The sequence below is a fragment of the Eleutherodactylus coqui genome, chromosome 2 (assembly GCF_035609145.1).
Source record: "Eleutherodactylus coqui strain aEleCoq1 chromosome 2, aEleCoq1.hap1, whole genome shotgun sequence".
NCBI classification, from domain to species: Eukaryota; Metazoa; Chordata; class Amphibia; order Anura; family Eleutherodactylidae; genus Eleutherodactylus; species Eleutherodactylus coqui.
Window position 1 is genome coordinate 320906165 of NC_089838.1, and position 26342 is coordinate 320932506.

Sequence of the window (26342 nt, forward strand, 5' to 3'; positions counted from 1 at the left end):
AAAGTGAGCAAGCAGACATGACACACAATGCCAGTTTTTGCCTCCTGCATCTAGTTTGACATGCAGCAGCAAGAGCTTGTTGCGCAACGGTTGTGTGTTTCACTCCACATCAGAAGATTGTGCCTAGAAATCACATCCAAATCAAATCAGACTTTTCATGATCCAGTACAGATACATGATCGAAAAGAGTGCTGAACAGGGTCAGAGCACTCAAGTTTCCTTGACCTTGTGGCGCAACGGTAGCGCGTCTTACTCCAGATCAGAAGGTTGCGTGTTCAAATCACGTCAGGGTCATCTGACATTTTACTCATCAACTACAAAAAATTGTTCAAAAACACTGTGGAATTGGGTTACGGCAAAAAAACAAACTTCTTTGACCTTGTGGCATAAATAAGCGTCTCTCCATGGAAGACCAGAAAGTTGCATGTGAAAATGACATTTGCACCACACTCTAAAAAAATGGAGTGAACTGGCCATGTGACATGACTGCGCTCTACGCAACCTTGATTCAAATACACATGCATCACGGCTCCAGTTTTGGCACCTAAAAGAGGCCGAAGACTTTGTCAAAAGATAGCTTGACGGCACTTCAGATGCTGGAGAACCTAGCCCATATGGGGATCAAAAGCTGAAACCTCCGTGTTATTAGAACCACGGTTTAACAAACGTGAGCAAGCAGACATGACAGACAATGCCAGTTTTTGCCTCCTGCATCTAGTTTGACATGCAGCAGCAAGAGCTTGTTGTGCAACGGTTGTGCGTTTCACTCCACATCAGAAGATTGTGCCTAGAAATCACATCCAAATCAAATCAGACTTTTCATGATCCAGTACAGATACGTGATTGAAAAGAGTGCTGAACAGGGTCAGAGCACTCAAGTTTCCTTGACCTTGTGGCGCAACGGTAGCGCGTCTGACTCCAGATCAGAAGGTTGCGTGTTCAAATCACGTCAGGGTCATCTGACATTTTACTCATCAACTGCAAAAAATTGTTCAAAAACACTGTGGAATTGGGTTACGGCAAAAAAAACAAACTTCTTTGACCTTGTGGCATAAATAAGCGTCTCTCAATGGAAGACCAGAAAGTTGCATGTGAAAATGACATTTGCACCACACTCTAAAAAAATGGAGTGAACTGGCCATGTGACCTGACTGCGCTCTACGCAACCTTGATTCAAATACACATGCATCACGGCTCCACTTTTGGCACCCAAAAGAGGCCGAAGACTTTGTCAAAAGATAGCTTGACGGCACTTCAGATGCTGGAGAACCTAGCCCATATGGGGATCAAAAGCTGAAACCTCCGTGTTATTAGAACCACGCTTTAACAAAAGTGAGCAAGCAGACATGACACACAATGCCAGTTTTTGCCTCCTGCATCTAGTTTGACATGCAGCAGCAAGAGCTTGTTGCGCAACGGTTGTGCGTTTCACTCCACATCAGAAGATTGTGCCTAGAAATCACATCCAAATCAAATCAGACTTTTCATGATCCAGTACAGATACATGATCGAAAAGAGTGCTGACCAGGGTCAGAGCACTCAAGTTTCATTGACCTTGTGGCGCAACGGTAGCGCGTCTGACTCCAGATCAGAAGGTTGCGTGTTCAAATCATGTCAGGGTCATCTGACATTTTACTCATCAACTACAAAAAATTGTTCAAAAACACTGTGGAATTGGGTTACGGCAAAAAAAACAAACTTCTTTGACCTTGTGGCACAAATAAGCGTCTCTCAATGGAAGACCAGAAAGTTGCATGTGAAAATGACATTTGCACCACACTCTAAAAAAATGGAGTGAACTGGCCATGTGACCTGACTGCGCTCTACGCAACCTTGATTCAAATACACATGCATCACGGCTCCACTTTTGGCACCCAAAAGAGGCCGAAGACTTTGTCAAAAGATAGCTTGACGGCACTTCAGATGCTGGAGAACCTAGCCCATATGGGGATCAAAAGCTGAAACCTCCGTGTTATTAGAACCACGGTTTAACAAAAGTGAGCAAGCAGACATGACACACAATGCCAGTTTTTGCCTCCTGCATCTAGTTTGACATGCAGCAGCAAGAGCTTGTTGCGCAACGGTTGTGCGTTTCACTCCACATCAGAAGATTGTGCCTAGAAATCACATCCAAATCAAATCAGACTTTTCATGATCCACTACAGATACATGATCGAAAAGAGTGCTGAACAGGGTCAGAGCACTCAAGTTTCATTGACCTTGCGGCGCAACGGTAGCGCGTCTGACTCCAGATCAGAAGGTTGCGTGTTCAAATCACGTCAGGGTCATCTGACATTTTACTCATCAACTGCAAAAAATTGTTCAAAAACACTGTGGAATTGGGTTACGGCAAAAAAAACAAACTTCTTTGACCTTGTGGCATAAATAAGCGTCTCTCAATGGAAGACCAGAAAGTTGCATGTGAAAATGACATTTGCACCACACTCTAAAAAAATGGAGTGAACTGGCCATGTGACCTGACTGCGCTCTACGCAACCTTGATTCAAATACACATGCATCACGGCTCCACTTTTGGCACCCAAAAGAGGCCGAAGACTTTGTCAAAAGATAGCTTGACGGCACTTCAGATGCTGGAGAACCTAGCCCATATGGGGATCAAAAGCTGAAACCTCCGTGTTATTAGAACCACGCTTTAACAAAAGTGAGCAAGCAGACATGACACACAATGCAAGTTTTTGCCTCCTGCATCTAGTTTGACATGCAGCAGCAAGAGCTTGTTGCGCAACGGTTGTGCGTTTCACTCCACATCAGAAGATTGTGCCTAGAAATCACATCCAAATCAAATCAGACTTTTCATGATCCACTACAGATACATGATCGAAAACAGTGCTGAACAGGGTCAGAGCACTCAAGTTTCATTGACCTTGTGGCGCAACGGTAGCGCGTCTGACTCCATATCAGAAGGTTGCGTGTTCAAATCACGTCAGGGTCATCTGACATTTTACTCATCAACTACAAAAAATTGTTCAAAAACACTGTGGAATTGGGTTACGGCAAAAAAACAAACTTCTTTGACCTTGTGGCATAAATAAGCGTCTCTCAATGGAAGACCAGAAAGTTGCATGTGAAAATGACATTTGCACCACACTCTAAAAAAATGGAGTGAACTGGCCATGTGACATGACTGCGCTCTACGCAACCTTGATTCAAATACACATGCATCACGGCTCCACTTTTGGCACCCAAAAGAGGCCGAAGACTTTGTCAAAAGATAGCTTGACGGCACTTCAGATGCTGGAGAACCTAGCCCATATGGGGATCAAAAGCTGAAACCTCCGTGTTATTAGAACCACGGTTTAACAAAAGTGAGCAAGCAGACATGACACACAATGCCAGTTTTTGCCTCCTGCATCTAGTTTGACATGCAGCAGCAAGAGCTTGTTGCGCAACGGTTGTGCGTTTCACTCCACATCAGAAGATTGTGCCTAGAAATCACATCCAAATCAAATCAGACTTTTCATGATCCAGTACAGATACATGATCGAAAAGAGTGCTGAACAGGGTCAGAGCACTCAAGTTTCATTGACCTTGTGGCGCAACGGTAGCGCGTCTGACTCCAGATCAGAAGGTTGCGTGTTCAAATCACGTCAGGGTCATCTGACATTTTACTCATCAACTGCAAAAAATTGTTCAAAAACACTGTGGAATTGGGTTACGGCAAAAAAAACAAACTTCTTTGACCTTGTGGCATAAATAAGCGTCTCTCAATGGAAGACCAGAAAGTTGCATGTGAAAATGACATTTGCACCACACTCTAAAAAAATGGAGTGAACTGGCCATGTGACCTGACTGCGCTCTACGCAACCTTGATTCAAATACACATGCATCACGGCTCCACTTTTGGCACCCAAAAGAGGCCGAAGACTTTGTCAAAAGATAGCTTGACGGCACTTCAGATGCTGGAGAACCTAGCCCATATGGGGATCAAAAGCTGAAACCTCCGTGTTATTAGAACCACGCTTTAACAAAAGTGAGCAAGCAGACATGACACACAATGCAAGTTTTTGCCTCCTGCATCTAGTTTGACATGCAGCAGCAAGAGCTTGTTGCGCAACGGTTGTGCGTTTCACTCCACATCAGAAGATTGTGCCTAGAAATCACATCCAAATCAAATCAGACTTTTCATGATCCACTACAGATACATGATCGAAAACAGTGCTGAACAGGGTCAGAGCACTCAAGTTTCATTGACCTTGTGGCGCAACGGTAGCGCGTCTGACTCCATATCAGAAGGTTGCGTGTTCAAATCACGTCAGGGTCATCTGACATTTTACTCATCAACTACAAAAAATTGTTCAAAAACACTGTGGAATTGGGTTACGGCAAAAAAACAAACTTCTTTGACCTTGTGGCATAAATAAGCGTCTCTCAATGGAAGACCAGAAAGTTGCATGTGAAAATGACATTTGCACCACACTCTAAAAAAATGGAGTGAACTGGCCATGTGACATGACTGCGCTCTACGCAACCTTGATTCAAATACACATGCATCACGGCTCCACTTTTGGCACCCAAAAGAGGCCGAAGACTTTGTCAAAAGATAGCTTGACGGCACTTCAGATGCTGGAGAACCTAGCCCATATGGGGATCAAAAGCTGAAACCTCAGTGTTATTAGAACCACGGTTTAACAAAAGTGAGCAAGCAGACATGACACACAATGCCAGTTTTTGCCTCCTGCATCTAGTTTGACATGCAGCAGCAAGAGCTTGTTGCGCAACGGTTGTGCGTTTCACTCCACATCAGAAGATTGTGCCTAGAAATCACATCCAAATCAAATCAGACTTTTCATGATCCAGTACAGATACATGATCGAAAAGAGTGCTGAACAGGGTCAGAGCACTCAAGTTTCATTGACCTTGTGGCGCAACGGTAGCGCATCTGACTACAGATCAGAAGGTTGCGTTTCAAATCATGTCAGGGTCATCTGCCATTTTACTCATCAACTTCAAAAAATTGTTCAAAAACACTGTGGAATTGGGTTACGGCAAAAAAACAAACTTCTTTGACCTTGTGGCATAAATAAGCGTCTCTCAATGGAAGACCAGAAAGTTGCATGTGAAAATGACATTTGCACCACACTCTAAAAAAATGGAGTGAACTGGCCATGTGACCTGACTGCGCTCTACGCAACCTTGATTCAAATACACATGCATCACGGCTCCACTTTTGGTACCCAAAAGAGGCCGAAGACTTTGTCAAAAGATAGCTTGACGGCACTTCAGATGCTGGAGAACCTAGCCCATATGGGGATCAAAAGCTGAAACCTCCGTGTTATTAGAACCACGATTTAACAAAAGTGAGCAAGCAGACATGACACACAATGCCAGTTTTTGCCTCCTGCATCTAGTTTGACATGCAGCAGCAAGAGCTTGTTGCGCAACGGTTGTGCGTTTCACTCCACATCAGAAGATTGTGCCTAGAAATCACATCCAAATCAAATCAGACTTTTCATGATCCAGTACAGATACATGATCGAAAAGAGTGCTGAACAGGGTCAGAGCACTCAAGTTTCAGTGACCTTGTGGCGCAACAGTAGCGTGTCTGACTCCAGATCAGAAGGTTGCGTGTTCAAATCACGTCAGGGTCATCTGACATTTTACTCATCAACTACAAAAAATTGTTCAAAAACACTGTGGAATTGGGTTACGGCAAAAAAAAAAAAACTTCTTTGACCTTGTGGCATAAATAAGCGTCTCTCCATGGAAGACCAGAAAGTTGCATGTTAAAATGACATTTGCACCACACTCTAAAAAAATGGAGTAAACTGGCCATGTGACATGAGTGCGCTCTACGCAACCTTGATTCAAATACACATGCATCACGGCTCCACTTTTGGCACCCAAAAGAGGCTGAAGACTTTGTCAAAAGATAGCTTGACGGCACTTCAGATGCTGGAGAACCTAGCCCATATGGGGATCAAAAGCTGAAACCTCCGTGTTATTAGAACCACGGTTTAACAAAAGTGAGCAAGCAGACATGACACACAATGCCAGTTTTTGCCTCCTGCATCTAGTTTGACATGCAGCAGCAAGAGCTTGTTGCGCAACGGTTGTGCGTTTCACTCCACATTAGAAGATTGTGCCTAGAAATCACATCCAAATCAAATCAAACTTTTCATGATCCAGTACAGATACATGATCGAAAAGCGTGCTGAACAGGGTCAGAGCACTCAAGTTTCATTGACCTTGTGGCGCAACGGTAGCACGTCTGACTCCAGATCAGAAGGTTGCGTCTTCAAATCACGTCAGGGTCATCTGACATTTTACTCATCAACTACAAAAAATTGTTCAGAAACACTGTGGAATTGGGTTACGGCAAAAAAAACAAACTTCTTTGACCTTGTGGCATAAATAAGCGTCTCTCCATGGAAGACCAGAAAGTTGCATGTTAAAATGACATTTGCACCACACTCTAAAAAAATGGAGTGAACTGGCCATGTGACATGACTGCGCTCTACGCAACCTTGATTCAAATACACATGCATCACGGCTCCACTTTTGGAACACAAAAGAGGCCGAAGACTTTGCCAAAAGATAGCTTGACGGCACTTCAGATGCTGGAGAACCTAGCCCATATGGGGATCAAAAGCTGAAACCTCCGTGTTATTAGAACCACGGTTTAACAAAAGTGAGCAAGCAGACATGACACACAATGCCAGTTTTTGCCTCCTGCATCTAGTTTGACATGCAGCAGCAAGAGCTTGTTGCGCAACGGTTGTGTGTTTCACTCCACTTCAGAAGATTGTGCCTAGAAATCACATCCAAATCAAATCAGACTTTTCATGATCCAGTACAGATACATGGTCGAAAAGAGTGCTGAACAGGGTCAGAGCTCTCAAGTTTCATTGACCTTGTGGCGCAACGGTAGCGTGTCTGACTCCAGATCAGAAGGTTGCGTGTTCAAATCACGTCAGGGTCATCTGACATTTTACTCATCAACTACAAAAAATTGTTCAAAAACACTGTGGAATTGGGTTACGGCAAAAAAACAAACTTCTTTGACCTTGTGGCATAAATAAGCGTCTCTCAATGGAAGACCAGAAAGTTGCATGTGAAAATGACATTTGCACCACACTCTAAAAAAATGGAGTGAACTGGCCATGTGACATGACTGCGCTCTACGCAACCTTGATTCAAATACACATGCATCACGGCTCCACTTTTGGCACCCAAAAGAGGCCGAAGACTTTGTCAAAAGATAGCTTGACGGCACTTCAGATGCTGGAGAACCTAGCCCATATGGGGATCAAAAGCTGAAACCTCCGTGTTATTAGAACCACGGTTTAACAAAAGTGAGCAAGCAGACATGACACACAATGCCAGTTTTTGCCTCCTGCATCTAGTTTGACATGCAGCAGCAAGAGCTTGTTGCGCAACGGTTGTGCGTTTCACTCCACATCAGAAGATTGTGCCTAGAAATCACATCCAAATCAAATCAGACTTTTCATGATCCAGTACAGATACATGATCGAAAAGAGTGCTGAACAGGGTCAGAGCACTCAAGTTTCATTGACCTTGTGGCGCAACGGTAGCGCATCTGACTACAGATCAGAAGGTTGCGTTTCAAATCATGTCAGGGTCATCTGCCATTTTACTCATCAACTTCAAAAAATTGTTCAAAAACACTGTGGAATTGGGTTACGGCAAAAAAACAAACTTCTTTGACCTTGTGGCATAAATAAGCGTCTCTCAATGGAAGACCAGAAAGTTGCATGTGAAAATGACATTTGCACCACACTCTAAAAAAATGGAGTGAACTGGCCATGTGACCTGACTGCGCTCTACGCAACCTTGATTCAAATACACATGCATCACGGCTCCACTTTTGGTACCCAAAAGAGGCCGAAGACTTTGTCAAAAGATAGCTTGACGGCACTTCAGATGCTGGAGAACCTAGCCCATATGGGGATCAAAAGCTGAAACCTCCGTGTTATTAGAACCACGATTTAACAAAAGTGAGCAAGCAGACATGACACACAATGCCAGTTTTTGCCTCCTGCATCTAGTTTGACATGCAGCAGCAAGAGCTTGTTGCGCAACGGTTGTGCGTTTCACTCCACATCAGAAGATTGTGCCTAGAAATCACATCCAAATCAAATCAGACTTTTCATGATCCAGTACAGATACATGATCGAAAAGAGTGCTGAACAGGGTCAGAGCACTCAAGTTTCAGTGACCTTGTGGCGCAACAGTAGCGTGTCTGACTCCAGATCAGAAGGTTGCGTGTTCAAATCACGTCAGGGTCATCTGACATTTTACTCATCAACTACAAAAAATTGTTCAAAAACACTGTGGAATTGGGTTACGGCAAAAAAAAAAAAACTTCTTTGACCTTGTGGCATAAATAAGCGTCTCTCCATGGAAGACCAGAAAGTTGCATGTTAAAATGACATTTGCACCACACTCTAAAAAAATGGAGTAAACTGGCCATGTGACATGAGTGCGCTCTACGCAACCTTGATTCAAATACACATGCATCACGGCTCCACTTTTGGCACCCAAAAGAGGCTGAAGACTTTGTCAAAAGATAGCTTGACGGCACTTCAGATGCTGGAGAACCTAGCCCATATGGGGATCAAAAGCTGAAACCTCCGTGTTATTAGAACCACGGTTTAACAAAAGTGAGCAAGCAGACATGACACACAATGCCAGTTTTTGCCTCCTGCATCTAGTTTGACATGCAGCAGCAAGAGCTTGTTGCGCAACGGTTGTGCGTTTCACTCCACATTAGAAGATTGTGCCTAGAAATCACATCCAAATCAAATCAAACTTTTCATGATCCAGTACAGATACATGATCGAAAAGCGTGCTGAACAGGGTCAGAGCACTCAAGTTTCATTGACCTTGTGGCGCAACGGTAGCACGTCTGACTCCAGATCAGAAGGTTGCGTCTTCAAATCACGTCAGGGTCATCTGACATTTTACTCATCAACTACAAAAAATTGTTCAGAAACACTGTGGAATTGGGTTACGGCAAAAAAAACAAACTTCTTTGACCTTGTGGCATAAATAAGCGTCTCTCCATGGAAGACCAGAAAGTTGCATGTGAAAATGACATTTGCACCACACTCTAAAAAAATGGAGTGAACTGGCCATGTGACATGACTGCGCTCTACGCAACCTTGATTCAAATACACATGCATCACGGCTCCACTTTTGGAACACAAAAGAGGCCGAAGACTTTGCCAAAAGATAGCTTGACGGCACTTCAGATGCTGGAGAACCTAGCCCATATGGGGATCAAAAGCTGAAACCTCCGTGTTATTAGAACCACGGTTTAACAAAAGTGAGCAAGCAGACATGACACACAATGCCAGTTTTTGCCTCCTGCATCTAGTTTGACATGCAGCAGCAAGAGCTTGTTGCGCAACGGTTGTGCGTTTCACTCCACTTCAGAAGATTGTGCCTAGAAATCACATCCAAATCAAATCAGACTTTTCATGATCCAGTACAGATACATGGTCGAAAAGAGTGCTGAACAGGGTCAGAGCTCTCAAGTTTCATTGACCTTGTGGCGCAACGGTAGCGTGTCTGACTCCAGATCAGAAGGTTGCGTGTTCAAATCACGTCAGGGTCATCTGACATTTTACTCATCAACTACAAAAAATTGTTCAAAAACACTGTGGAATTGGGTTACGGCAAAAAAACAAACTTCTTTGACCTTGTGGCATAAATAAGCGTCTCTCAATGGAAGACCAGAAAGTTGCATGTGAAAATGACATTTGCACCACACTCTAAAAAAATGGAGTGAACTGGCCATGTGACATGACTGCGCTCTACGCAACCTTGATTCAAATACACATGCATCACGGCTCCACTTTTGGAACACAAAAGAGGCCGAAGACTTTGCCAAAAGATAGCTTGACGGCACTTCAGATGCTGGAGAACCTAGCCCATATGGGGATCAAAAGCTGAAACCTCCGTGTTATTAGAACCACGGTTTAACAAAAGTGAGCAAGCAGACATGACACACAATGCCAGTTTTTGCCTCCTGCATCTAGTTTGACATGCAGCAGCAAGAGCTTGTTGCGCAACGGTTGTGCGTTTCACTCCACATCAGAAGATTGTGCCTAGAAATCACATCCAAATCAAATCAAACTTTTCATGATCCAGTACAGATACATGATCGAAAAGAGTGCTGAACAGGGTCAGAGCACTCAAGTTTCATTGACCTTGTGGCGCAACGGTAGCGCGTCTGACTCCAGATCAGAAGGTTGCGTCTTCAAATCACGTCAGGGTCATCTGACATTTTACTCATCAACTACAAAAAATTGTTCAAAAACACTGTGGAATTGGGTTACGGCAAAAAAAACAAACTTCTTTGACCTTGTGGCATAAATAAGCGTCTCTCCATGGAAGACCAGAAAGTTGCATGTTAAAATGACATTTGCACCACACTCTAAAAAAATGGAGTGAACTGGCCATGTGACATGACTGCGCTCTACGCAACCTTGATTCAAATACACATGCATCACGGCTCCACTTTTGGAACACAAAAGAGGCCGAAGACTTTGCCAAAAGATAGCTTGACGGCACTTCAGATGCTGGAGAACCTAGCCCATATGGGGATCAAAAGCTGAAACCTCCGTGTTATTAGAACCACGGTTTAACAAAAGTGAGCAAGCAGACATGACACACAATGCCAGTTTTTGCCTCCTGCATCTAGTTTGACATGCAGCAGCAAGAGCTTGTTGCGCAACGGTTGTGTGTTTCACTCCACTTCAGAAGATTGTGCCTAGAAATCACATCCAAATCAAATCAGACTTTTCATGATCCAGTACAGATACATGGTCGAAAAGAGTGCTGAACAGGGTCAGAGCTCTCAAGTTTCATTGACCTTGTGGCGCAACGGTAGCGCGTCTGACTCCAGATCAGAAGGTTGCGTGTTCAAATGCCGTCAGGGTCATCTGACATTTTACTCATCAACTACAAAAAATTGTTCAAAAACACTGTGGAATTGGGTTACGGCAAAAAAACAAACTTCTTTGACCTTGTGGCATAAATAAGCGTCTCTCAATGGAAGACCAGAAAGTTGCATGTGAAAATGACATTTGCACCACACTCTAAAAAAATGGAGTGAACTGGCCATGTGACATGACTGCGCTCTACGCAACCTTGATTCAAATACACATGCATCACGGCTCCACTTTTGGCACCCAAAAGAGGCCGAAGACTTTGTCAAAAGATAGCTTGACGGCACTTCAGATGCTGGAGAACCTAGCCCATATGGGGATCAAAAGCTGAAACCTCCGTGTTATTAGAACCACGGTTTAACAAAAGTGAGCAAGCAGACATGACACACAATGCCAGTTTTTGCCTCCTGCATCTAGTTTGACATGCAGCAGCAAGAGCTTGTTGCGCAACGGTTGTGCGTTTCACTCCACATCAGAAGATTGTGCCTAGAAATCACATCCAAATCAAATCAGACTTTTCATGATCCAGTACAGATACATGATCGAAAAGAGTGCTGAACAGGGTCAGAACACTCAAGTTTCATTGACCTTGTGGCGCAACAGTAGCGCGTCTGACTCCAGATCAGAAGGTTGCGTGTTCAAATGCCGTCAGGGTCATCTGACATTTTACTCATCAAGTACAAAAAATTGTTCAAAAACACTGTGGAATTGGGTTACGGCAAAAAAACAAACTTCTTTGACCTTGTGGCATAAATAAGCGTCTCTCCATGGAAGACCAGAAAGTTGCATGTTAAAATGACATTTGCACCACACTCTAAAAAAATGGAGTGAACTGGCCATGTGACATGACTGCGCTCTACGCAACCTTGATTCAAATACACATGCATCACGGCTCCACTTTTGGAACACAAAAGAGGCCGAAGACTTTGCCAAAAGATAGCTTGACGGCACTTCAGATGCTGGAGAACCTAGCCCATATGGGGATCAAAAGCTGAAACCTCCGTGTTATTAGAACCACGGTTTAACAAAAGTGAGCAAGCAGACATGACACACAATGCCAGTTTTTGCCTCCTGCATCTAGTTTGACATGCAGCAGCAAGAGCTTGTTGCGCAACGGTTGTGTGTTTCACTCCACTTCAGAAGATTGTGCCTAGAAATCACATCCAAATCAAATCAGACTTTTCATGATCCAGTACAGATACATGGTCGAAAAGAGTGCTGAACAGGGTCAGAGCTCTCAAGTTTCATTGACCTTGTGGCGCAACGGTAGCGCGTCTGACTCCAGATCAGAAGGTTGCGTGTTCAAATGCCGTCAGGGTCATCTGACATTTTACTCATCAACTACAAAAAATTGTTCAAAAACACTGTGGAATTGGGTTACGGCAAAAAAACAAACTTCTTTGACCTTGTGGCATAAATAAGCGTCTCTCAATGGAAGACCAGAAAGTTGCATGTGAAAATGACATTTGCACCACACTCTAAAAAAATGGAGTGAACTGGCCATGTGACATGACTGCGCTCTACGCAACCTTGATTCAAATACACATGCATCACGGCTCCACTTTTGGCACCCAAAAGAGGCCGAAGACTTTGTCAAAAGATAGCTTGACGGCACTTCAGATGCTGGAGAACCTAGCCCATATGGGGATCAAAAGCTGAAACCTCCGTGTTATTAGAACCACGGTTTAACAAAAGTGAGCAAGCAGACATGACACACAATGCCAGTTTTTGCCTCCTGCATCTAGTTTGACATGCAGCAGCAAGAGCTTGTTGCGCAACGGTTGTGCGTTTCACTCCACATCAGAAGATTGTGCCTAGAAATCACATCCAAATCAAATCAGACTTTTCATGATCCAGTACAGATACATGATCGAAAAGAGTGCTGAACAGGGTCAGAACACTCAAGTTTCATTGACCTTGTGGCGCAACAGTAGCGCGTCTGACTCCAGATCAGAAGGTTGCGTGTTCAAATGCCGTCAGGGTCATCTGACATTTTACTCATCAAGTACAAAAAATTGTTCAAAAACACTGTGGAATTGGGTTACGGCAAAAAAACAAACTTCTTTGACCTTGTGGCATAAATAAGCGTCTCTCCATGGAAGACCAGAAAGTTGCATGTTAAAATGACATTTGCACCACACTCTAAAAAAATGGAGTGAACTGGCCATGTGACATGACTGCGCTCTACGCAACCTTGATTCAAATACACATGCATCACGGCTCCACTTTTGGAACACAAAAGAGGCCGAAGACTTTGCCAAAAGATAGCTTGACGGCACTTCAGATGCTGGAGAACCTAGCCCATATGGGGATCAAAAGCTGAAACCTCCGTGTTATTAGAACCACGGTTTAACAAAAGTGAGCAAGCAGACATGACACACAATGCCAGTTTTTGCCTCCTGCATCTAGTTTGACATGCAGCAGCAAGAGCTTGTTGCGCAACGGTTGTGTGTTTCACTCCACTTCAGAAGATTGTGCCTAGAAATCACATCCAAATCAAATCAGACTTTTTATGATCCAGTACAGATACATGATCGAAAAGAGTGCTGAACAGGGTCAGAGCACTCAAGTTTCATTGACCTTGTGGCGCAACGGTAGCGCGTCTGACTCCAGATCAGAAGGTTGCGTGTTCAAATGCCGTCAGGGTCATCTGACATTTTACTCATCAACTACAAAAAATTGTTCAAAAACACTGTGGAATTGGGTTACGGCAAAAAAACAAACTTCTTTGACCTTGTGGCATAAATAAGCGTCTCTCAATGGAAGACCAGAAAGTTGCATGTGAAAATGACATTTGCACCACACTCTAAAAAAATGGAGTGAACTGGCCATGTGACATGACTGCGCTCTACGCAACCTTGATTCAAATACACATGCATCACGGCTCCACTTTTGGCACCCAAAAGAGGCCGAAGACTTTGTCAAAAGATAGCTTGACGGCACTTCAGATGCTGGAGAACCTAGCCCATATGGGGATCAAAAGCTGAAACCTCCGTGTTATTAGAACCACGATTTAACAAAAGTGAGCAAGCAGACATGACACACAATGCCAGTTTTTGCCTCCTGCATCTAGTTTGACATGCAGCAGCAAGAGCTTGTTGCGCAACGGTTGTGTGTTTCACTCCACTTCAGAAGATTGTGCCTAGAAATCACATCCAAATCAAATCAGACTTTTCATGATCCAGTACAGATACATGATCGAAAAGAGTGCTGAACAGGGTCAGAGCACTAAAGTTTCCTTGACCTTGTGGCGCAACGGTAGCGCGTCTGACTCCAGATCAGAAGGTTGCGTGTTCAAATCACGTCAGGGTCATCTGACATTTTACTCATCAACTACAAAAAATTGTTCAAAAACACTGTGGAATTGGGTTACGGCAAAAAAACAAACTTCTTTGACCTTGTGGCATAAATAAGCGTCTCTCAATGGAAGACCAGAAAGTTGCATGTGAAAATGACATTTGCACCACACTCTAAAAAAATGGAGTGAACTGGCCATGTGACATGACTGCGCTCTACGCAACCTTGATTCAAATACACATGCATCACGGCTCCAGTTTTGGCACCTAAAAGAGGCCGAAGACTTTGTCAAAAGATAGCTTGACGGCACTTCAGATGCTGGAGAACCTAGCCCATATGGGGATCAAAAGCTGAAACCTCCGTGTTATTAGAACCACGGTTTAACAAAAGTGAGCAAGCAGACATGACACACAATGCCAGTTTTTGCCTCCTGCATCTAGTTTGACATGCAGCAGCAAGAGCTTGTTGCGCAACGGTTGTGTGTTTCACTCCACTTCAGAAGATTGTGCCTAGAAATCACATCCAAATCAAATCAGACTTTTCATGATCCAGTACAGATACATGATCGAAAAGAGTGCTGAACAGGGTCAAAGCTCTCAAGTTTCATTGACCTTGTGGCGCAACGGTAGCGCGTCTGACTCCAGATCAGAAGGTTGCGTGTTCAAATCACGTCAGGGTCATCTGATATTTTACTCATCAACCACAAAAAATTGTTCAAAAACACTGTGGAATTGGGTTACGGCAAAAAAACAAACTTCTTTGACCTTGTGGCATAAATAAGCGTCTCTCAATGGAAGACCAGAAAGTTGCATGTGAAAATGACATTTGCACCACACTCTAAAAAAATGGAGTGAACTGGCCATGTGACCTGACTGCGCTCTACGCAACCTTGATTCAAATACACATGCATCACGGCTCCACTTTTGGCACCCAAAAGAGGCCGAAGACTTTGTCAAAAGATAGCTTGACGGCACTTCAGATGCTGGAGAACCTAGCCCATATGGGGATCAAAAGCTGAAACCTCCGTGTTATTAGAACCACGATTTAACAAAAGTGAGCAAGCAGACATGACACACAATGCCAGTTTTTGCCTCCTGCATCTAGTTTGACATGCAGCAGCAAGAGCTTGTTGCGCAACGGTTGTGTGTTTCACTCCACATCAGAAGATTGTGCCTAGAAATCACATCCAAATCAAATCAGACTTTTCATGATCCAGTACAGATACATGATCGAAAAGAGTGCTGAACAGGGTCAGAGCACTCAAGTTTCCTTGACCTTGTGGCGCAACGGTAGCGCGTCTTACTCCAGATCAGAAGGTTGCGTGTTCAAATCACGTCAGGGTCATCTGACATTTTACTCATCAACTACAAAAAATTGTTCAAAAACACTGTGGAATTGGGTTACGGCAAAAAAACAAACTTCTTTGACCTTGTGGCATAAATAAGCGTCTCTCCATGGAAGACCAGAAAGTTGCATGTGAAAATGACATTTGCACCACACTCTAAAAAAATGGAATGAACTGGCCATGTGACATGACTGCGCTCTACGCAACCTTGATTCAAATACACATGCATCACGGCTCCAGTTTTGGCACCTAAAAGAGGCCGAAGACTTTGTCAAAAGATAGCTTGACGGCACTACAGATGCTGGAGAACCTAGCCCATATGGGGATCAAAAGCTGAAACCTCCGTGTTATTAGAACCACGGTTTAACAAACGTGAGCAAGCAGACATGACAGACAATGCCAGTTTTTGCCTCCTGCATCTAGTTTGACATGCAGCAGCAAGAGCTTGTTGTGCAACGGTTGTGCGTTTCACTCCACATCAGAAGATTGTGCCTAGAAATCACATCCAAATCAAATCAGACTTTTCATGATCCAGTACAGATACGTGATTGAAAAGAGTGCTGAACAGGGTCAGAGCACTCAAGTTTCCTTGACCTTGTGGCGCAACGGTAGCGCGTCTGACTCCAGATCAGAAGGTTGCGTGTTCAAATCACGTCAGGGTCATCTGACATTTTACTCATCAACTACAAAAAATTGTTCAAAAACACTGTGGAATTGGGTTACGGCAAAAAAACAAACTTCTTTGACCTTGTGGCATAAATAAGCGTCTCTCAATGGAAGACCAGAAAGTTGCATGTGAAAATGACATTTGCACCACACTCTAAAAAAATGGAGTGAACTGGCCATGTGACATGACTGCGCTCTACGCAACCTTGATTCAAATACACATGCATCACGGCTCCACTTTTGGAACACAAAAGAGGCCGAAGACTTTGCCAAAAGATAGCTTGACGGCACTTCAGATGCTGGAGAACCTAGCCCATATGGGGATCAAAAGCTGAAACCTCCGTGTTATTAGAACCACGGTTTAACAAAAGTGAGCAAGCAGACATGACACACAATGCCAGTTTTTGACTCCTGCATCTAGTTTGACATGCAGCAGCAAGAGCTTGTTGTGCAACGGTTGTGCGTTTCACTCCACATCAGAAGATTGTGCCTAGAAATCACATCCAAATCAAATCAGACTTTTCATGATCCAGTACAGATACGTGATTGAAAAGAGTGCTGAACAGGGTCAGAGCACTCAAGTTTCCTTGACCTTGTGGCGCAACGGTAGCGCGTCTGACTCCAGATCAGAAGGTTGCGTGTTCAAATCACGTCAGGGTCATCTGACATTTTACTCATCAACTACAAAAAATTGTTCAAAAACACTGTGGAATTGGGTTACGGCAAAAAAACAAACTTCTTTGACCTTGTGGCATAAATAAGCGTCTCTCAATGGAAGACCAGAAAGTTGCATGTGAAAATGACATTTGCACCACACTCTAAAAAAATGGAGTGAACTGGCCATGTGACATGACTGCGCTCTACGCAACCTTGATTCAAATACACATGCATCACGGCTCCACTTTTGGAACACAAAAGAGGCCGAAGACTTTGCCAAAAGATAGCTTGACGGCACTTCAGATGCTGGAGAACCTAGCCCATATGGGGATCAAAAGCTGAAACCTCCGTGTTATTAGAACCACGGTTTAACAAAAGTGAGCAAGCAGACATGACACACAATGCCAGTTTTTGCCTCCTGCATCTAGTTTGACATGCAGCAGCAAGAGCTTGTTGCGCAACGGTTGTGCGTTTCACTCCACATCAGAAGATTGTGCCTAGAAATCACATCCAAATCAAATCAAACTTTTCATGATCCAGTACAGATACATGATCGAAAAGAGTGCTGAACAGGGTCAGAGCACTCAAGTTTCATTGACCTTGTGGCGCAACGGTAGCGCGTCTGACTCCAGATCAGAAGGTTGCGTCTTCAAATCACGTCAGGGTCATCTGACATTTTACTCATCAACTACAAAAAATTGTTCAAAAACACTGTGGAATTGGGTTACGGCAAAAAAAACAAACTTCTTTGACCTTGTGGCATAAATAAGCGTCTCTCCATGGAAGACCAGAAAGTTGCATGTTAAAATGACATTTGCACCACACTCTAAAAAAATGGAGTGAACTGGCCATGTGACATGACTGCGCTCTACGCAACCTTGATTCAAATACACATGCATCACGGCTCCACTTTTGGAACACAAAAGAGGCCGAAGACTTTGCCAAAAGATAGCTTGACGGCACTTCAGATGCTGGAGAACCTAGCCCATATGGGGATCAAAAGCTGAAACCTCCGTGTTATTAGAACCACGGTTTAACAAAAGTGAGCAAGCAGACATGACACACAATGCCAGTTTTTGACTCCTGCATCTAGTTTGACATGCAGCAGCAAGAGCTTGTTGCGCAACGGTTGTGTGTTTCACTCCACTTCAGAAGATTGTGCCTAGAAATCACATCCAAATCAAATCAGACTTTTCATGATCCAGTACAGATACATGGTCGAAAAGAGTGCTGAACAGGGTCAGAGCTCTCAAGTTTCATTGACCTTGTGGCGCAACGGTAGCGCGTCTGACTCCAGATCAGAAGGTTGCGTGTTCAAATGCCGTCAGGGTCATCTGACATTTTACTCATCAACTACAAAAAATTGTTCAAAAACACTGTGGAATTGGGTTACGGCAAAAAAACAAACTTCTTTGACCTTGTGGCATAAATAAGCGTCTCTCAATGGAAGACCAGAAAGTTGCATGTGAAAATGACATTTGCACCACACTCTAAAAAAATGGAGTGAACTGGCCATGTGACATGACTGCGCTCTACGCAACCTTGATTCAAATACACATGCATCGCGGCTCCAGTTTTGGCACCTAAAAGAGGCCGAAGACTTTGTCAAAAGATAGCTTGACGGCACTTCAGATGCTGGAGAACCTAGCCCATATGGGGATCAAAAGCTGAAACCTCCGTGTTATTAGAACCACGGTTTAACAAAAGTGAGCAAGCAGACATGACACACAATGCCAGTTTTTGCCTCCTGCATCTAGTTTGACATGCAGCAGCAAGAGCTTGTTGCGCAACGGTTGTGTGTTTCACTCCACTTCAGAAGATTGTGCCTAGAAATCACATCCAAATCAAATCAGACTTTTCATGATCCAGTACAGATACATGATCGAAAAGAGTGCTGAACAGGGTCAAAGCTCTCAAGTTTCATTGACCTTGTGGCGCAACGGTAGCGCGTCTGACTCCAGATCAGAAGGTTGCGTGTTCAAATCACGTCAGGGTCATCTGATATTTTACTCATCAACTACAAAAAATTGTTCAAAAACACTGTGGAATTGGGTTACGGCAAAAAAACAAACTTCTTTGACCTTGTGGCATAAATAAGCGTCTCTCAATGGAAGACCAGAAAGTTGCATGTGAAAATGACATTTGCACCACACTCTAAAAAAATGGAGTGAACTGGCCATGTGACCTGACTGCGCTCTACGCAACCTTGATTCAAATACACATGCATCACGGCTCCACTTTTGGCACCCAAAAGAGGCCGAAGACTTTGTCAAAAGATAGCTTGACGGCACTTCAGATGCTGGAGAACCTAGCCCATATGGGGATCAAAAGCTGAAACCTCCGTGTTATTAGAACCACGGTTTAACAAACGTGAGCAAGCAGACATGACAGACAATGCCAGTTTTTGCCTCCTGCATCTAGTTTGACATGCAGCAGCAAGAGCTTGTTGTGCAACGGTTGTGCGTTTCACTCCACATCAGAAGATTGTGCCTAGAAATCACATCCAAATCAAATCAGACTTTTCATGATCCAGTACAGATACGTGATTGAAAAGAGTGCTGAACAGGGTCAGAGCACTCAAGTTTCCTTGACCTTGTGGCGCAACGGTAGCGCGTCTGACTCCAGATCAGAAGGTTGCGTGTTCAAATCACGTCAGGGTCATCTGACATTTTACTCATCAACTACAAAAAATTGTTCAAAAACACTGTGGAATTGGGTTACGGCAAAAAAACAAACTTCTTTGACCTTGTGGCATAAATAAGCGTCTCTCAATGGAAGACCAGAAAGTTGCATGTGAAAATGACATTTGCACCACACTCTAAAAAAATGGAGTGAACTGGCCATGTGACATGACTGCGCTCTACGCAACCTTGATTCAAATACACATGCATCACGGCTCCACTTTTGGAACACAAAAGAGGCCGAAGACTTTGCCAAAAGATAGCTTGACGGCACTTCAGATGCTGGAGAACCTAGCCCATATGGGGATCAAAAGCTGAAACCTCCGTGTTATTAGAACCACGGTTTAACAAAAGTGAGCAAGCAGACATGACACACAATGCCAGTTTTTGCCTCCTGCATCTAGTTTGACATGCAGCAGCAAGAGCTTGTTGCGCAACGGTTGTGTGTTTCACTCCACTTCAGAAGATTGTGCCTAGAAATCACATCCAAATCAAATCAGACTTTTCATGATCCAGTACAGATACATGGTCGAAAAGAGTGCTGAACAGGGTCAGAGCTCTCAAGTTTCATTGACCTTGTGGCGAAACGGTAGCGCGTCTGACTCCAGATCAGAAGGTTGCGTGTTCAAATGCCGTCAGGGTCATCTGACATTTTACTCATCAACTACAAAAAATTGTTCAAAAACACTGTGGAATTGGGTTACGGCAAAAAAACAAACTTCTTTGACCTTGTGGCATAAATAAGCGTCTCTCAATGGAAGACCAGAAAGTTGCATGTGAAAATGACATTTGCACCACACTCTAAAAAAATGGAGTGAACTGGCCATGTGACATGACTGCGCTCTACGCAACCTTGATTCAAATACACATGCATCACGGCTCCACTTTTGGCACCCAAAAGAGGCCGAAGACTTTGTCAAAAGATAGCTTGACGGCACTTCAGATGCTGGAGAACCTAGCCCATATGGGGATCAAAAGCTGAAACCTCCGTGTTATTAGAACCACGGTTTAACAAAAGTGAGCAAGCAGACATGACACACAATGCCAGTTTTTGCCTCCTGCATCTAGTTTGACATGCAGCAGCAAGAGCTTGTTGCGCAACGGTTGTGTGTTTCACTCCACTTCAGAAGATTGTGCCTAGAAATCACATCCAAATCAAATCAGACTTTTCATGATCCAGTACAGATACATGGTCGAAAAGAGTGCTGAACAGGGTCAGAGCTCTCAAGTTTCATTGACCTTGTGGCGCAACGGTAGCGCGTCTGACTCCAGATCCGAAGGTTGCGTGTTCAAATGCCGTCAGGGTCATCTGACATTTTACTCATCAACTACAAAAAATTGTTCAAAAACACTGTGGAATTGGGTTACGGCAAAAAAACAAACTTCTTTGACCTTGTGGCATAAATAAGCGTCTCTCAATGGAAGACCAGAAAGTTGCATGTGAAAATGACATTTGCACCACACTCTAAAAAAATGGAGTGAACTGGCCATGTGACCTGACTGCGCTCTACGCAACCTTGATTCAAATACACATGCATCACGGCTCCACTTTTGGCACCCAAAAGAGGCCGAAGACTTTGTCAAAAGATAGCTTGACGGCACTTCAGATGCTGGAGAACCTAGCCCATATGGGGATCAAAAGCTGAAACCTCCGTGTTATTAGAACCACGATTTAACAAAAGTGAGCAAGCAGACATGACACACAATGCCAGTTTTTGCCTCCTGCATCTAGTTTGACATGCAGCAGCAAGAGCTTGTTGCGCAACGGTTGTGTGTTTCACTCCACATCAGAAGATTGTGCCTAGAAATCACATCCAAATCAAATCAGACTTTTCATGATCCAGTACAGATACATGATCGAAAAGAGTGCTGAACAGGGTCAGAGCACTCAAGTTTCCTTGACCTTGTGGCGCAACGGTAGCGCGTCTTACTCCAGATCAGAAGGTTGCGTGTTCAAATCACGTCAGGGTCATCTGACATTTTACTCATCAACTACAAAAAATTGTTCAAAAACACTGTGGAATTGGGTTACGGCAAAAAAACAAACTTCTTTGACCTTGTGGCATAAATAAGCGTCTCTCCATGGAAGACCAGAAAGTTGCATGTGAAAATGACATTTGCACCACACTCTAAAAAAATGGAGTGAACTGGCCATGTGACATGACTGCGCTCTACGCAACCTTGATTCAAATACACATGCATCACGGCTCCAGTTTTGGCACCTAAAAGAGGCCGAAGACTTTGTCAAAAGATAGCTTGACGGCACTTCAGATGCTGGAGAACCTAGCCCATATGGGGATCAAAAGCTGAAACCTCCGTGTTATTAGAACCACGGTTTAACAAACGTGAGCAAGCAGACATGACAGACAATGCCAGTTTTTGCCTCCTGCATCTAGTTTGACATGCAGCAGCAAGAGCTTGTTGTGCAACGGTTGTGCGTTTCACTCCACATCAGAAGATTGTGCCTAGAAATCACATCCAAATCAAATCAGACTTTTCATGATCCAGTACAGATACGTGATTGAAAAGAGTGCTGAACAGGGTCAGAGCACTCAAGTTTCCTTGACCTTGTGGCGCAACGGTAGCGCGTCTGACTCCAGATCAGAAGGTTGCGTGTTCAAATCACGTCAGGGTCATCTGACATTTTACTCATCAACTACAAAAAATTGTTCAAAAACACTGTGGAATTGGGTTACGGCAAAAAAACAAACTTCTTTGACCTTGTGGCATAAATAAGCGTCTCTCAATGGAAGACCAGAAAGTTGCATGTGAAAATGACATTTGCACCACACTCTAAAAAAATGGAGTGAACTGGCCATGTGACCTGACTGCGCTCTACGCAACCTTGATTCAAATACACATGCATCACGGCTCCACTTTTGGCACCCAAAAGAGGTCGAAGACTTTGTCAAAAGATAGCTTGACAGCACTTCAGATGCTGGAGAACCTAGCCCATATGGGGATCAAAAGCTGAAACCTCCGTGTTATTAGAACCACGGTTTAACAAAAGTGAGCAAGCAGACATGACACACAATGCCAGTTTTTGCCTCCTGCATCTAGTTTGACATGCAGCAGCAAGAGCTTGTTGCGCAACGGTTGTGCGTTTCACTCCACATCAGAAGATTGTGCCTAGAAATCACATCCAAATCAAATCAGACTTTTCATGATCCAGTACAGATACATGATCGAAAAGAGTGCTGAACAGGGTCAGAGCACTCAAGTTTCATTGACCTTGTGGCGCAACGGTAGCGCGTCTGACTCCACATCAGAAGGTTGCGTGTTCAAATCACGTCAGGGTCATCTGACATTTTACTCATCAACTGCAAAAAATTGTTCAAAAACACTGTGGAATTGGGTTACGGCAAAAAAAACAAACTTCTTTGACCTTGTTAAAAGCTGTATACTGTGAAAATTGGACACCGCGCTCCTAGGGATATCCACCCTCCGGACAACCGTCTCTTTCTTTTACTCCGTTTATTCAAACAACGCGTTTCGTCGATTACGACTTCATCAGGTACAAATTGTTACATAAAATCACCACTATATATACACATACAATCAATAAACAAGTTATTACCTTAGTCGATATGCTGCACGCTCAGATCCCGCTCCCCTCCGGCGTCCAGCGCTGTCCCGCCCTGCACCAAACGTCACAGATGACGTAGCACACGTGACACGGACGTAGCTGTAGTGGGCGCCGCCCCTCGTGCGGGGAGGAGCGAGCTCGGACCCTGCCGCTGAATCTGTTGATAAAGGTTACTATGGTTACATTATTGTACATCGGTGTGTCTAGCCTACACCGTGTTATATTTACCTTGCCCTTGTTACATGCCTTCTTGATACACAGCGCTTTATTAAAAGAACTATCTAAAATCCCTAAAATCCCTATAAATATATAAATACTTACATGCCTATCGCTTTAGTCCTTCATTAAAATACATATTGGTTTTTTGTATATATAAAATATATAAAAATATACATATATATAATTATCATTACATCTACATGAGTATTGCATATAGATTCACTTATACCTTTTTATATAAAATTAATTCCAATATCGCTGTTTACCCTAAAAAGGTGTGTTATGTACTTTATTACACTTAAACCTGCGACTTACAACCACCAACTTGGTTTGCATGATTATAAAAATAATTTTTGATGTTATTCTTAGTATATGTATAAAATTTATATTATTTGTCCACACAATTATTGTACTTATTATAATGAATTTATTTATAATTTCTCCAAAATTTCGTTAAGTCCTTTAGGGACCAACGTATTAATTCTATATATCCAGAACATCTCCTTCTCTCTAAGTTTCTGAGTGGAGATGTTCTGGATACATTCAATTGGTGTAGCACGCAAACCTGTTGGGTCGCAGGCATGAACTAGAGAGAAATGTCTGGACACACTATGTTTTTTATAGCCTTTATGGATATTACTCCGATGTTGATTTAAACGGGCCCTTAGTGTGTTTACTGTCCTCCCTATGTATCTAAGTCCGCACGGACATTCCAGCATGTATATAATACCTTTCGTATTGCAGGACATTTTTTGTTTAATTACAATTTTTTCCCCATTAATCAATTCAACATATTTTATCCCCTGGGTAATATTAGAGCAACATTTGCAACGCTTTTCTCTACATTTAAAAACTCCCCCCTCCCCTTCCTCTTGTATATTAATAGATTTAATGGTTTTACTGGTCTTATTTTCTTTTTTTGGACATGATGGTGCAATGAGATTTTTTAGGGTTTTATTTCTCCTGAAAATACAGGAGGGTTTTTTTGGTAGACTATTTTCCAAAAATGGATCTTCCCTCAAAATGGCCCAATTTTTCTTCAAAATATTATTAATTTTATTCGCCTGTGTGCTAAATTTGGTTACAAAAGATGTACGGAAAGTATCCATTTTTGTTTCTGTTTTTACTTGATCTATTTTGGGTTTCTCACCTTGTTTCAACGTTTTCTCATACGCTGCTTCTATTAAATTTTTGGGATAACCCTTTTCTAGAAATCGTTTGTGAAGAATTTTAGACTGTGATTTAAAGTCACTTATTCTAGTACAATTCCGTTTAATCCTCTGATACTGACCAAACGGTATATTATGTTTCCAGCTTTTTTGATGACAGCTATAATAGTTCAAGTAGCTGTTAGTATCCACCTTCTTGAAATGTGTCTTTGATATAATTTTATGGGTGTTATTGTCGCCTTCTAGCTCTAGGTCCAAGTACATGGCTTTTTTTGTACTGATGTTGTATGTAAATTTGAAGTGGAACTCATTAACAGCCAGTTCTTCTATATAGTTCTTCAGTTCTTCTTCTTTACCATTCCATATAACTATAAGATCATCAATGAACCTTTTATACAATATCACTCTATTATCATGAAATCTGTCCCTCTCAAATATCCCCATGAGTTCCACTGTTAATGAGTTCCACTTCAAATTTACATACAACATCAGTACAAAAAAAGCCATGTACTTGGACCTAGAGCTAGAAGGCGACAATAACACCCATAAAATTATATCAAAGACACATTTCAAGAAGGTGGATACTAACAGCTACTTGAACTATTATAGCTGTCATCAAAAAAGCTGGAAACATAATATACCGTTTGGTCAGTATCAGAGGATTAAACGGAATTGTACTAGAATAAGTGACTTTAAATCACAGTCTAAAATTCTTCACAAACGATTTCTAGAAAAGGGTTATCCCAAAAATTTAATAGAAGCAGCGTATGAGAAAACGTTGAAACAAGGTGAGAAACCCAAAATAGATCAAGTAAAAACAGAAACAAAAATGGATACTTTCCGTACATCTTTTGTAACCAAATTTAGCACACAGGCGAATAAAATTAATAATATTTTGAAGAAAAATTGGGCCATTTTGAGGGAAGATCCATTTTTGGAAAATAGTCTACCAAAAAAACCCTCCTGTATTTTCAGGAGAAATAAAACCCTAAAAAATCTCATTGCACCATCATGTCCAAAAAAAGAAAATAAGACCAGTAAAACCATTAAATCTATTAATATACAAGAGGAAGGGGAGGGGGGAGTTTTTAAATGTAGAGAAAAGCGTTGCAAATGTTGCTCTAATATTACCCAGGGGATAAAATATGTTGAATTGATTAATGGGGAAAAAATTGTAATTAAACAAAAAATGTCCTGCAATACGAAAGGTATTATATACATGCTGGAATGTCCGTGCGGACTTAGATACATAGGGAGGACAGTAAACACACTAAGGGCCCGTTTAAATCAACATCGGAGTAATATCCATAAAGGCTATAAAAAACATAGTGTGTCCAGACATTTCTCTCTAGTTCATGCCTGCGACCCAACAGGTTTGCGTGCTACACCAATTGAATGTATCCAGAACATCTCCACTCAGAAACTTAGAGAGAAGGAGATGTTCTGGATATATAGAATTAATACGTTGGTCCCTAAAGGACTTAACGAAATTTTGGTGAAATTATAAATAAATTCATTATAATAAGTACAATAATTGTGTGGACAAATAATATAAATTTTATACATATACTAAGAATAACATCAAAAATTATTTTTATAATCATGCAAACCAAGTTGGTGGTTGTAAGTCGCAGGTTTAAGTGTAATAAAGTACATAACACACCTTTTTAGGGTAAACAGCGATATTGGAATTAATTTTATATAAAAAGGTATAAGTGAATCTATATGCAATACTCATGTAGATGTAATGATAATTATATATATGTATATTTTTATATATTTTATATA

At 42.5% G+C, this 26342-nt stretch overlaps 9 non-coding genes across 9 annotated transcripts; all 9 read left to right on the top strand.

The window, feature by feature from the left end:
* The first annotated feature begins 886 nt into the window (after positions 1-886).
* TRNAW-CCA (transfer RNA tryptophan (anticodon CCA)) lies at positions 887-958 on the top strand. The gene has a single exon. It is a non-coding gene; the product is annotated as a tRNA-Trp (tRNA).
* Positions 959-3545: 2587 nt separating this feature from the next.
* TRNAW-CCA (transfer RNA tryptophan (anticodon CCA)) lies at positions 3546-3617 on the top strand. The gene has a single exon. It is a non-coding gene; the product is annotated as a tRNA-Trp (tRNA).
* Positions 3618-14175: 10558 nt separating this feature from the next.
* TRNAW-CCA (transfer RNA tryptophan (anticodon CCA)) lies at positions 14176-14247 on the top strand. The gene has a single exon. It is a non-coding gene; the product is annotated as a tRNA-Trp (tRNA).
* A 592-nt stretch (positions 14248-14839) lies between these two features.
* TRNAW-CCA (transfer RNA tryptophan (anticodon CCA)) lies at positions 14840-14911 on the top strand. Its single transcript has one exon. It is a non-coding gene; the product is annotated as a tRNA-Trp (tRNA).
* Positions 14912-16167: 1256 nt separating this feature from the next.
* TRNAW-CCA (transfer RNA tryptophan (anticodon CCA)) lies at positions 16168-16239 on the top strand. Its single transcript has one exon. It is a non-coding gene; the product is annotated as a tRNA-Trp (tRNA).
* A 592-nt stretch (positions 16240-16831) lies between these two features.
* TRNAW-CCA (transfer RNA tryptophan (anticodon CCA)) lies at positions 16832-16903 on the top strand. Its single transcript has one exon. It is a non-coding gene; the product is annotated as a tRNA-Trp (tRNA).
* A 1921-nt stretch (positions 16904-18824) lies between these two features.
* TRNAW-CCA (transfer RNA tryptophan (anticodon CCA)) lies at positions 18825-18896 on the top strand. The gene has a single exon. It is a non-coding gene; the product is annotated as a tRNA-Trp (tRNA).
* A 592-nt stretch (positions 18897-19488) lies between these two features.
* Positions 19489-19560, top strand: TRNAW-CCA (transfer RNA tryptophan (anticodon CCA)). Its single transcript has one exon. It is a non-coding gene; the product is annotated as a tRNA-Trp (tRNA).
* A 2584-nt stretch (positions 19561-22144) lies between these two features.
* TRNAW-CCA (transfer RNA tryptophan (anticodon CCA)) lies at positions 22145-22216 on the top strand. Its single transcript has one exon. It is a non-coding gene; the product is annotated as a tRNA-Trp (tRNA).
* Positions 22217-26342: the final 4126 nt, after the last annotated feature.